The sequence below is a fragment of the Mauremys reevesii genome, linkage group 9, assembly GCF_016161935.1.
Source record: "Mauremys reevesii isolate NIE-2019 linkage group 9, ASM1616193v1, whole genome shotgun sequence".
NCBI classification, from domain to species: Eukaryota; Metazoa; Chordata; order Testudines; family Geoemydidae; genus Mauremys; species Mauremys reevesii.
Window position 1 is genome coordinate 7,798,736 of NC_052631.1, and position 10,931 is coordinate 7,809,666.

Genomic DNA, 10,931 nt, shown 5'->3' on the forward strand with positions numbered 1-10,931 from the left:
AGAGCAGCACCGTCTCTGCCAGTCCCAGTCTGAGACCCCACTGGTAGAGGGGAGGGGACAGGTTGGCTAACCCACCCTGCCACGGGCTGGCAAGGGTGCCTCATGCAGCAGCTTTTGGAGTGGGTCCAGAGGGATGTGTGGCATTCCCTCCTGGCACGAGATGCTGACGGTCCCAGGTGCTCCCAGCTCCATCTGCCAGCCAGGAAGGGCTGGGGCCAGAGCCTGTGCGATGGCTGGGGTCCCCTGAAGTGCTCCTAGGACGTCTCATTGGCTGAATGAGCCCAGCTCTGGAGGCATCAGCTTGTTAACAGTCCTGTCCTTGGCCCTATGGGCAAACCGTAATGCGAACCCTGCCCCTCTCCCCGGCTGGGTCTTGAGGCATCCCCCTCCTTGCCTGCACCCCCCCATTTCCCACCCTCCTGGACTTCACTCCTTCCAGCGACAATAAACAGCATCAAGGAAGGAAACAGCCTGTTTGGTCACGGAACTCGCCAGTTCATGAGCCTCCTCCATCATAAACCCGGCCCTGCCCAGCCCCACCCGCTCCCAGCCATGGCTGGGCCCAACTTGGGAACCCTTTCAGAGCACCGGGCTACAGAACACACCACCCCCTGTGAGCCAGTCCCACCCCCACCTCTGTGCAGTGCATTGTGGGACACTGGGATTGGGATGAACTGGGACCATCTGCCCAGTCTCCCTCCAGCCAGGGAACATGCAAAGGGCTGGAGGGACAAGCAAAGGGAGGCCAGATGTTCTCGCACCCAGCAGCACCCACAATTAGAGACAGATTCCCAGCTGTCTCCCGTGCCTCTGAGGCCCTTAGAGAAGGTGTCTGGGACACTTCTAGCCAACAGGCCCATGGTGCCTACAGTAAGAAGCAGGGCCGGCTCCAGACCCCAGCGCGCCAAGCGCGCACTTGGGGCGGCATTTTGCCGGGAGGGTGGCAGGCGGCTCTGGCGGACCTTCCGCAGTCATGCCTGCGGGATGCTCCACCGGAGCCGCGGGACCAGCGCACCCTCCGCAGGCACGTCTGCAGGAGGTCCCCCGGAGCCGCGGGACCAGCAGCGCACCCCCTGCGGCATGCCGCCGTGCTTGGGGCGGCCAAATTCCTAGAGCCGGCCCTGGTAAGAAGGGGTCATTCTCTTTCCCTAAAGTGTCTCCATTCCCTGGATTAGCACCACTGGGGCAGCAGGCTCTCGTGTGCCCTTGTGTAGGTGCACCCAAGCTGTGGAGGGAGCAAGGAGGCAGCCAGAGGCCAGGATTGTAAGGTACAGGCAGTTCTCCCCCGCACGTTAACCGAGCTCTCCCTGTTTTGATTGAGTTGTTTTATTGTTGAGCGTAATCTGGTTTATGGCGAGGGTACAATAAACTCCTCATGCATTGTTATGCTCTAGAACATAGTTCTTTTCCCTGGCTCAGGCCTCTGCTCCCCCAGGTGCGTCCAAGAAAGACAGCGCCTCGCTTGCTATAAATCTGGAGGAAACAGACCCCCCGCGGGTGAAATCCGATGCTAGTGGGCGCATTCCTGCCCAACCCCACGGCACGCAGCAGCAGACACGCTCATGCCAGGCACCTCGCATCCAGGAGAGCTTGTCTGAAGAAAGCCAGCCTGCCTTGGCGTTTGCATGGGGGATTCTGCCAGATCAGAGCCCTGGCCTGCCAGGAAACCGAACCCGGGGTTGCCTGCCCCAACGATCTGGACAGCAAAAGGAGCCAAAACAGACCTCGCAGGCCCACGGAAAAGGACCTCTCCACTGGCAGGTCACTGTCCCCGGGCGAGAGTTGGCGTTTGCTAGGGCCACGCTTGGGTTAACTGAACTAGTATCACTGGCAATCTCCGGCCTTGTCACTAGGATTGATTTATGGGTATAGGGCAGCTTGGCCGCACCCCAGGACTTTCGCTTCGCTGATACAGGGTCCACGTGAGACGCGGCTGGCCAGCAAGCCGGTAGATTCCCCCCTCGGCTGGCCACGCAATAACTCACCATGTAGATGGGCCCCTGGGTGGGCAGCTCCAGGAGCCCCTCTGGGCAATGGACAGGTGCAGTCACACAAGCAAAGCAAAGGCCAGTGTAGAACTGATGAATGAAATAGTTTTTAATTGTTCACTTTATTAATGTAACTTCATAAGTAAAGTTTTATGAATGAAACAACATTCATTCATCAAACCGGTTACCCCAAGAACTGGCTAATTGACAATAAAAATACTTGTTAAGAGCTATAGCTGTTCAGTCAGCTGCCTTTGTAAGTTTCACTATCAGTCCAATTCCTGCTTAAATCACTGAGACTTGCACTGTTTCAGTATTGTAACGTCTGTTCACCATTTATTACGCTTGCCTACATTGTAACTTCTGTTTACTGTTTGCCATCCACTACACTTGTCTATATTGTAACTTCTGTTCACTGTTTGCCATATTGTAATTCAAACCCCATTTTAAAACGCTCACTCCATTTTGTAAAAGCTTCCTCCAACCTTCATTTTTGCAAATCCTGCTGTACTCTTATTAGTTTAGTTTAGATGTGTGACTGAGGTATGTATGGATGATGGAATCAACCTCCAGCCCCAGCCTGTCCTGATGAAATAGAGTTCAAACACTACCGGCTGAAGATGCAGACAAGAGCCCTAACAAAGTAAGAACAGTCCACCCTAAAAAAAAACAAACAAAAAAAAAAAAACGGTGCAGTAGAAGGAAGATCAAAGCCAGGTCCGAGGCTGAAAGTCACGCCTGCAATTGACGGGTGATCAATCACCAAACCCAGAGGCAGCGTGACACAGCAAGACCTATAGACTCTGGATTCAAACTAAAGCCTACAAAAAGGATGGGTGAGATGGAAGACTTTGGAGGGTAACATTCTGCTGCCAACATGGAAGGGCATCGGTGCAGGCCCCACAGAGACCCAGCTCGTCCTTGTGCCCGGCTTTCCTGGCCAGTTAGCCGCCACAAGCTACGAACCCAAGCTGCAAAATCAAGCTATGCTCAGGACTGGTAACTATGCAGCAGCTGCAGAACATCTGATGGATGTTTGAGTGTGTGTGTGTGTGTATAAGTATTAGGTATAATGTGTGTGTATAAGGATTAAGATATTAGTTACTGGTCATAAATCAAATTGTTATAATAATAAATGTGGCATCTTTGTCTTGCCCCCTGAAAAGATCCTGTGTAGTTTTGTCTGTATAACACCAGGGGTGGCCTAAGGGGTGGGGAAACGGTCCTAGCTCCATTATGTGACTCAGCTGCGTGGACTGGCCGGGAACACCGGGGGCTGCCCATCTCAGACATGTGACAGCAGCAGGAGAAGGGGATTGGCGACAGGAGACAGCACGGACAGGAGCGGACTCCAGACAAGGAGAGACTGAAAGGCCTGCGGTTGTGTCGTCTAGAGAGGAGGCGAAGGAAGTCAGGCCTCCCACTTGCCGTCACTCACTATACAAGGGCACAGGGCCACTCAGCAGAAGTGACAAGTGACTTCCAAAGCGGCCAGAGGGACAAGCCCTATTTATACAGCACCCAACCTGCGGAACTCCCTGCTATGGGGATCTCTGGGGCCAAGCACTTAGCAGGAGTCACACAGGTGTCAGACTGTGAGACCCTCTATAACTCCACTACAGAGGATAAAAAGAACCAGGAAACCCGCCTCCTGCAGGGCACAAGTCGCCCACGAGCGGATGGGGTAGGAAGGAACGGCCCCGAGGGGCAGGTTTGTCCATTATGGCAGTTCTTGTGCCTTCCCCTGAAGCAGCAGGAATTGGCTGTTGCCAGAGACAGGAGAACATGGGCCCCTGGTCTAATAGCACCTGGCAATTCCTCTGTCCCGAGCCAGAAAAGGGGGCGGGAAGAGACGGGTTCTTGGGCCCCTCCTGCCTGTCCTGTGCGGGGCCCCTGCAGGACTGAGCTCTCCCTGCCTGCAGATGGCCCGGCACGCTGCCAGGCCCTGAGGCTCTGCACAGGGCAGACGATCCCACGGGGCTCAAACTCACCGGCAGCAAGTTTCTGCCTTTCTTCCTTTTGTTCCAGCCCTGCCAGCGAATGCCCCTTGGCCCGCCCTCCCCATCCTTCGGGATAAGGCCCCCTGGAGCCTCCTTCCTTGTGCTAATCTGGTGCCCTGAATCGACCCCCGTCCCAAATAGTTTTGCTGCTCTTCTCTTCACTCCTCCCCGTTTATCAGCCGCGTGCCGGCGCGGACGTGCCCAGGACTGGACGCCGTGTTCCAGGCACCGGCTCACCCCCTCCCTGGCATGGCCTGCAATCTCCTGACCCATCTGGGCTGATAAGGGCCAGCCTTTCCTTTTGAAGAAGCCCCGTTATTGGCACGCCAGGAACCTCATTTCCAGAGCTGCCCAGGGCTGGAATGTGACCGTGTAGCTCAGGGGCAGGTAGGCAGGGCAGGGCCTCTGGATTCCGGGCGCCAGCTCCCCAGTGGGTGTAAATCAGCGTGGTGCCACTGATGGCCATTTGCACCAACTGAGGGGGCACTCCGCTGCGGAGAGCGGCTGCAGGCTCTTCCCAGGTCTGCGCTGCCTCTGGGCCTGTTTCAGTCTCTCTCTCTGGCGTTCAGGGCCTGGACGGTCCCAGCCAGATTCTAGCTGCTTTGAAGCCACAGGCCATCTGGGGAGCAGAGACCCCAGGGTCGGTCGGGGCGGGCTGGGCCCCAGGACATGGTCTGTTGCAGAGTGGGAGGGAGGACTTTAGGCCAAAATGCATGTGCTGCCCAGATCCCTTCTGTCCTGGGAAGCCGGCACACAGGGCTGGCAGCAGCCCTTTATGTAAATGGCAGCCCGCCCCCGGCAGACAGGAATGCTCCTGCTTTGCATGGCGGTGGGTTTTGCCCTGACCCTGAGTCCCAGGCTCTGCCACCTCCACTGCTTTCCCCGGGGACAAACAGCGGCACTGTTCCCAGCGCCAGACCTGTGGGTGCCGCTCCCCTAGACGCTCAGCACCTGCCTCCCACACCCCACTCAGAGAGGGGGCCGGAGTCAGACACCGCCAGCGCTGGGTTCCTAAAACGTGAGTGCCCAAAGCAGAGCACAAGGAGAGGGAGAGCGTGAAGGGCTCCTGGCAAGACTCCCTGGCCTGGGCACAGCGGGCAAAACTCTCGCTGGCCCCGGGACAGGCGGGCACCTGCTCCTTTGCCACAGTGCCACCCCAAGGCACAGCTCTGGAGTTCCGTCTCCTCCCAGGGTCATCTCCTGCCAAGTGAAAGTCTCCCCCAGGCCAGCGGGAATACACTAGTGCAAAGGGTGCTGCCCCGCCACATGGCAATCAGCCGCTTCAGGGCTGGTATCTGAACGCTCCACCAGAGCCCAGCCTGGGTCACCGGGGGAGTGCTGTGAACCCCACAGACCTCCATGGCGGGGGGCATCTTGCTGGCGCCTCCTACACGTGGCAGGGATTTACCCTCCCGCACGCAATCAGGTGCAAATTAATGAATTAGCATTAAAGGGGGTGCACTGGTGTGGAGCTCCCTGGGGTCTCTCCTACTGCAGGGTACCTGCTCCTTCCACTGTCCCAGCTCACGGCACAGGCGCTGGGTTCTGCTGGTTAGCCCCCCCCCCCCCCCCAGTCACACAGGCCGGCGGACAGGCTGCCCTGGCAACCACTGCACCAGGAACGTCCCTCCAGGGGCCCGTCTGGCCCAGACAATCCCTGACAGTGGCCAGTGCCAGATGCTGAGTGGAAAGTGCAAGAACTCACTCAGTGGGCCATTGTGGAATAACCTGCCAAGGGGGGAGGGTTCTTCCAAAATCTGCCAGCTTAATTGGTTAATTAGCTAGTTGTATTATGCCCTGAAGCCGAAGGGTTGTATCCCATCAAATGAAACAGGAGATGTTCTCATTTTCCGTAGTAAATGCCCAGGCCTACCCAATTTCCTGTCTTCATGGCTATCTAGTGGCAGAGAGTTCCACAGGCCATGTCTGCATGATGTCAGAAAAGAACTTTCCTTTCATCTGCTTACCCTGCTGCTCAGACTCCCCCATGCCCTGTCTTCGGCACACTGGCTGCCAAACACCCTAGCATGCAACGCAATAGCCGGCCCCAGCCAAAGTCCTCTTGCCCGTGGGCCACTCTCCACTTGACGAGTACCAGGCGTGTCTTGCTCTGTTTGTAAAGCTCAGCGTAAGGACAGTGCACTGTAATGATTCATTGACAAGAGGACGCTGCTGGCAGCAGCAGGCAGGGCCCAGCTGTTCTCCTCCCCAGGCTGCTGCAGTGCTGCTAGGGGAATGAGCGGCCTGGCTGCCATGTGCTATGTGCCACCAGAGCGCCACTTGCACCTGCGAAGGTAAATAAAATAACTGGCTCCCGCCCTGCCTGCTCGTCTAGCCCCGGGGCCAGGGCTGGGCCCTATCACTCCCTGCGCTGATCCAGCCCCGTCTCCTGCCCTGCCCTGCCCTGTCCTGCCCAACCCTCCATGGGACCTGAACTGCTCAGGTGAGGAGACAGAGATTTGGTGGTGGGTTACATTGGAAGGGCTACGTGTGTGTGTGTGTGTGTGTGTGTGTGTGAGAGAGAGAGAGAGAGACATTGTGTGTGTATGTGTGTGTGTGTGTGAGAGACACTGTGTGTATGTGTGTGTGTGAGAGAGAGACATTGTGTGTGTGTATGTGTGTGTGTGAGAGAGACACTGTGTGTATGTGTGTGTGTGTGAGAGAGACATTGTATGTGTGTGAGAGACACTCTGTGTGTATGTGTGTGTGTGTGAGAGAGAGAGAGAAAGAGAGAGAGAGACATTGTGTGTATGTGTGTGTGTGTGAGAGAAGACACTCTGTGTGTGTGTATATGAGAGAAAGAGAGAGAGAGAGAGACTCTGTGTGTGTATGTGTATGTGTGTGAGAGAGAGACATTGTGTGTGTGTGTGTGTGTGTGTGAGAGAGACACACACACTCTGTGTGTGTGAGAGAGAGATGTGAGAGAGAAAGACACTGTGTGTGTGTTTGTGAGAGAGAGACACTCTGTGTGTGTGTGTGTGTGTGTGTATGTGAGAGAGACACACTCTGTGTGTGTGTGAGAGAGAGAGACATTGTGTGTATGTGTGTGTGTGTGAGAGACACTCTGTGTGTGTGTGAGAGAGAGAGAGAGAGACACTCTGTGTGTGTGTGTGTGTACATGTGCAATAGAGAGCAGTAAAGATGAGGGTGGCACTGTGTGTGTGTGGAGGGGGGTCTCCCCGGGGCGGGCAGTGAGGGGAGGTAATGTGGGTGTGTATGAACTGTGGGGTGGTGTGTGTGAGGGCATGGGGGTGCTGTGTGGGTGAGAGACAGCATGTGGGGGCTGTGGGGTCATTGGGTACAGGGTGGGGGGCCATTGTGTGGAGAGTCATGGGGGTGGGGATGGTGTGGGGGGCAGTGTGTGGGAGAGAGGCCATGGGGGAAGTGTGGGGGGGCAGAGTGTGTGTGAGAAGGGGTCATGGGGGGCAGGGTGGGGGTCATTGTGTGGGGGCCCATGGAGGTGGTGAGAGTGAGGGAGCAGCGTGTGTGTGTGTGTGTGTGTGTGAGACAATCCCTGGTGACGCGCCACCGTGCCCCACGCTGCTTGCTGCACACTGACTCCCTGCTGGATTGGCCCCCTCAGCCTGGAGGGGCCACACACCTAGGAGCTGCTCCTCCTGGAGCCACACGTGCACCAGTCACAAGTGCACGCACACACACACCCACCCACACCCACACCCACACCCACACCCACACACACGCACACACACGGTTGCCCTTTGACTCCTGACCTGCGCCCAGGTGTTACAACCATTTGTATCTCAGGGTTGGGACACTTGCTACCTCAGTGCAAATGACCCTACAGCGCCACCCCCTCACCACCCCATGAGCCCCCCAAAGCCGGGTGAAGGTTATTCTACAGGGGGCGTTGCAGTGAGCCTGACGTCTGGTATTTAGCCGAGGCCCTGTGCCGGGAACATCCTGAGGCCACACTAGGGCTGATGGAAGTTCACCCAAGGAAGTAACCTCGGTTAGAGGATTTAGCCGTATCCCTCTGGTGAGCCACCGTCTGGCCCATGTAGGCTTTGTTTGGTCAGACCCTGTAACGGCAGGGCCCAGAGAACTGTTTTGCTGCACAGACACGGACAGTCGTCGGGACCCCCAGTGCAGGGGGCAGAAATTGCCAATCTGGCCCTGAGGTCGCGGCGTAATCAGGCCTGCGGGCTGGCAGCAACCTGTGCCGTCCTACCCCCAGCCCTGCTGGCACGTGAGGTTCCGTGCGGTGCATCCGGCCGCTCTCCTTAGCTGTATCAGAGGGGTAGCCGTGTTAGTCTGGATCTCCTTAGCTGATTGTCCTTGTTCTGGGAAGTCGCTGACAGCGACCGTGGCATTGATAAAACTCCTCAGGACTCTCGGTGGGTCTCACCCATCATCATTCTAATTCTCCACCAAGCAGCCCCCCGAGGGCTGCCCTGGGGCTAGTGACATGTGCAATTTGCACCCCAGATTATCCGTACAGCTACAAGGTGCACACGGTGCCGAGACAGGCTAAATCTGCCCCTTGGTCTGAGCTATTGGGCTCTAGATGTACCTACAATGCCGTAGCGCTGTCCCCGGGGGCATGAAGCTCTGAGATGCCATGTCCCCCGTCCCCGCCGCATTCCCTTCCAACTCCTTGGCCTCTGCCCAGCTCTGGTCTCCTGGCCTTGGCACGTGTGTGTGACTTTTGCTGCCTCACACGAGGCCTCACGTGCTGGTTCCTTCCCGCTGTGGCCGTGAATGTGTGCAGGAGTGCCCAGAGCTAGGGGCAATCACAGCCTGGACTTTCAGCTGGGGAGCAAGGTCCCAGTGCAGCAATACGCGATGCAGCGGCAGGGCACGGCCCAGTGTGGGAAGCACAGGCCTGGGGGGAGGCAGGAGTGCTGGTCAGGGCTTGCTCAGACACTGCACCCGGGGCAAAGCCCTTCACCTCCCTGGATCTGTGCCCTTCGGCGCCCGTACAGGGGCTGGCCACGTGCATCCCACATGGGGACTGAGGCTGCCTCAGTTAAAGCTTAGGGGGAGGTGAAGCGACCGGAGCGGTTCCAGCTGATGTGTTGCCAATCACAGCTGGTGCTTTGACTCAGTGCCAAGGTGCCCAGCCCCCCCCGCTGGCAGAGCACAGCAAAGTTCTTCTTCCAGGCCTGAGAGGTTCGCCACGCCAGGCAGGGTGACGATCGCTGGCAGGCGCCCGGGGCTGCTCCGGCTCGTCAAATAACTCCCCTCCCCCACCTCCTGGGCCAAGGCCTCCAAGCTCCTGCAGAGGGCGCTGGCTGCCAGGCAGCGTTCAAACACTACAGCCCTGGGCATCAAACACTACAGTCATCGGTCAAGTGGGCCCAGGCTGTGGGCCAGCACGGCCCAGCGCCCGGCGCTAGCAGCAGGGAGGGCAGGCTGGGGCACTCTGGCTGTCCCCCCCCCCGAGCATTTCCAGTTCTCTCAGGGGGACTCTCCCCCCTCCTCCCTGCTCTCTGGCTCCCCAGCAACTCAGAACGCTGGAAAAAGCCCTGCCGGGCACTGCAGCCCTTTCCTTCTGCACCCCACTTCCTACAGCCCTCCCCCACCCCCGCCAATACCCCCTCCCTCCACTTGGCCTGTTAAAGCTTTCGCCCCTCAGAGGAGTCTCCCCCGCCCCCCATTTGTCATGCAGGGCACCTGGGCACCAGCATTTTAACCAAACGTCTCTGCCAGGCTCCCACTGGTGCAGCGAGCCCTTGCGAGCGGCGCTGGGGAGTATTTCAAAGCCCGCCCTGGGGCGGCCCCCTCTCTTGGGGCAGAGAGCAGCGCGAGCCCTCGGGCAGGGCCCGGGTCTCGGCCCCCTGGGTTCGTAGCCTCCTGGCCCCGGGGCTGGGAGGTGCCCACGAGGCTGGCGTGGAGTGCGGGACGTCTGCATCGGCCGAGCATGTATCAAATGGGCCACAGGGCAATTCCCAGCTGAGTCCCACTTAGCTGAGAGCCCTGTGAATGGCCCCCAGGATTAACCCTTTCCTGGAGGATTTCCTCTCTCTTACGGTGGCCTCGCCGGCCTGCCCTGGAGCTGCAGGCCCAAGTGCTTCCAGAGCCTACGTCTGGCTGAAGCACTGGGCCTGCCAGCCAGGGCCTTCTGCAGGGCTCAGGAAGAGAACAAGCCGGGGGAGCTGAGACGGCAGCGTCCCCCTGGAAGCCCTGCCCCTTTCCAAGAGATCTGCCAGCCATGGCCTCGCTGGGGCCCATGGCCCAGCCGAGGAGAGCCTGGCCTGGCCAATGCGCCCTTCTCAAAGGCTTGGCCTGCAGCTGCCGGGGAGCAGCCCATCTCGGTGGCTGCAGGTTGGGCCCCACAGACTTCACGCAGGCTGGTCCGCGGCTCCCGTCCCCACACCGAGCCTCTGCCCCCAGTGTGGTGGGACGTCACGCCCAGGCTAGCTGGTCTGGGCTAGAGCTTGGGTGCTGGTAACCAGCCCTGTGGCTACTGGCTAAGCCCATATGTGCTGATGGGCCACCAGCGCCCTCCCACGCTGCCCCGGACACCCAGAAGGGCAGACAAGTTCTCCCACCGCTCCGGGGAAAGAATCCTAGGCTGGCTCGGCTCGCTGCTGCCCTGAGAGCCAGGGGGAGCTCCTGGTGACACAGGGCGAGCGTGGCCCCAGGGAGGGCACAGCAAGCAGGCGTTGCAGGGTGGCTGCCCACACCCACGTGAGGCCAAGCCCAGTGGGCCGCCCTGGGTACCAGCCCAAGTTAACTCTGCAGGGAGGCCCTACCCCCCGCCCCAGGCTGTGGCCCTGGGGCCAGCCACACGGAACTCCATGCCTACAAAGCTCAGCCCTGTGCTGGGCCTTGGAGGGAAAGCTGGGGGCTGAATGCATGGCCGGCCACCTGCCTCCCCGCAGCAGCTGCAAGGACTGAGACCACCCCATCTCCAGCCCTGTTCAGGTGAGGATCTCAAAGCACCTTACAAGGGTGGGGAGGATCATCAGCCCCCTTTCAC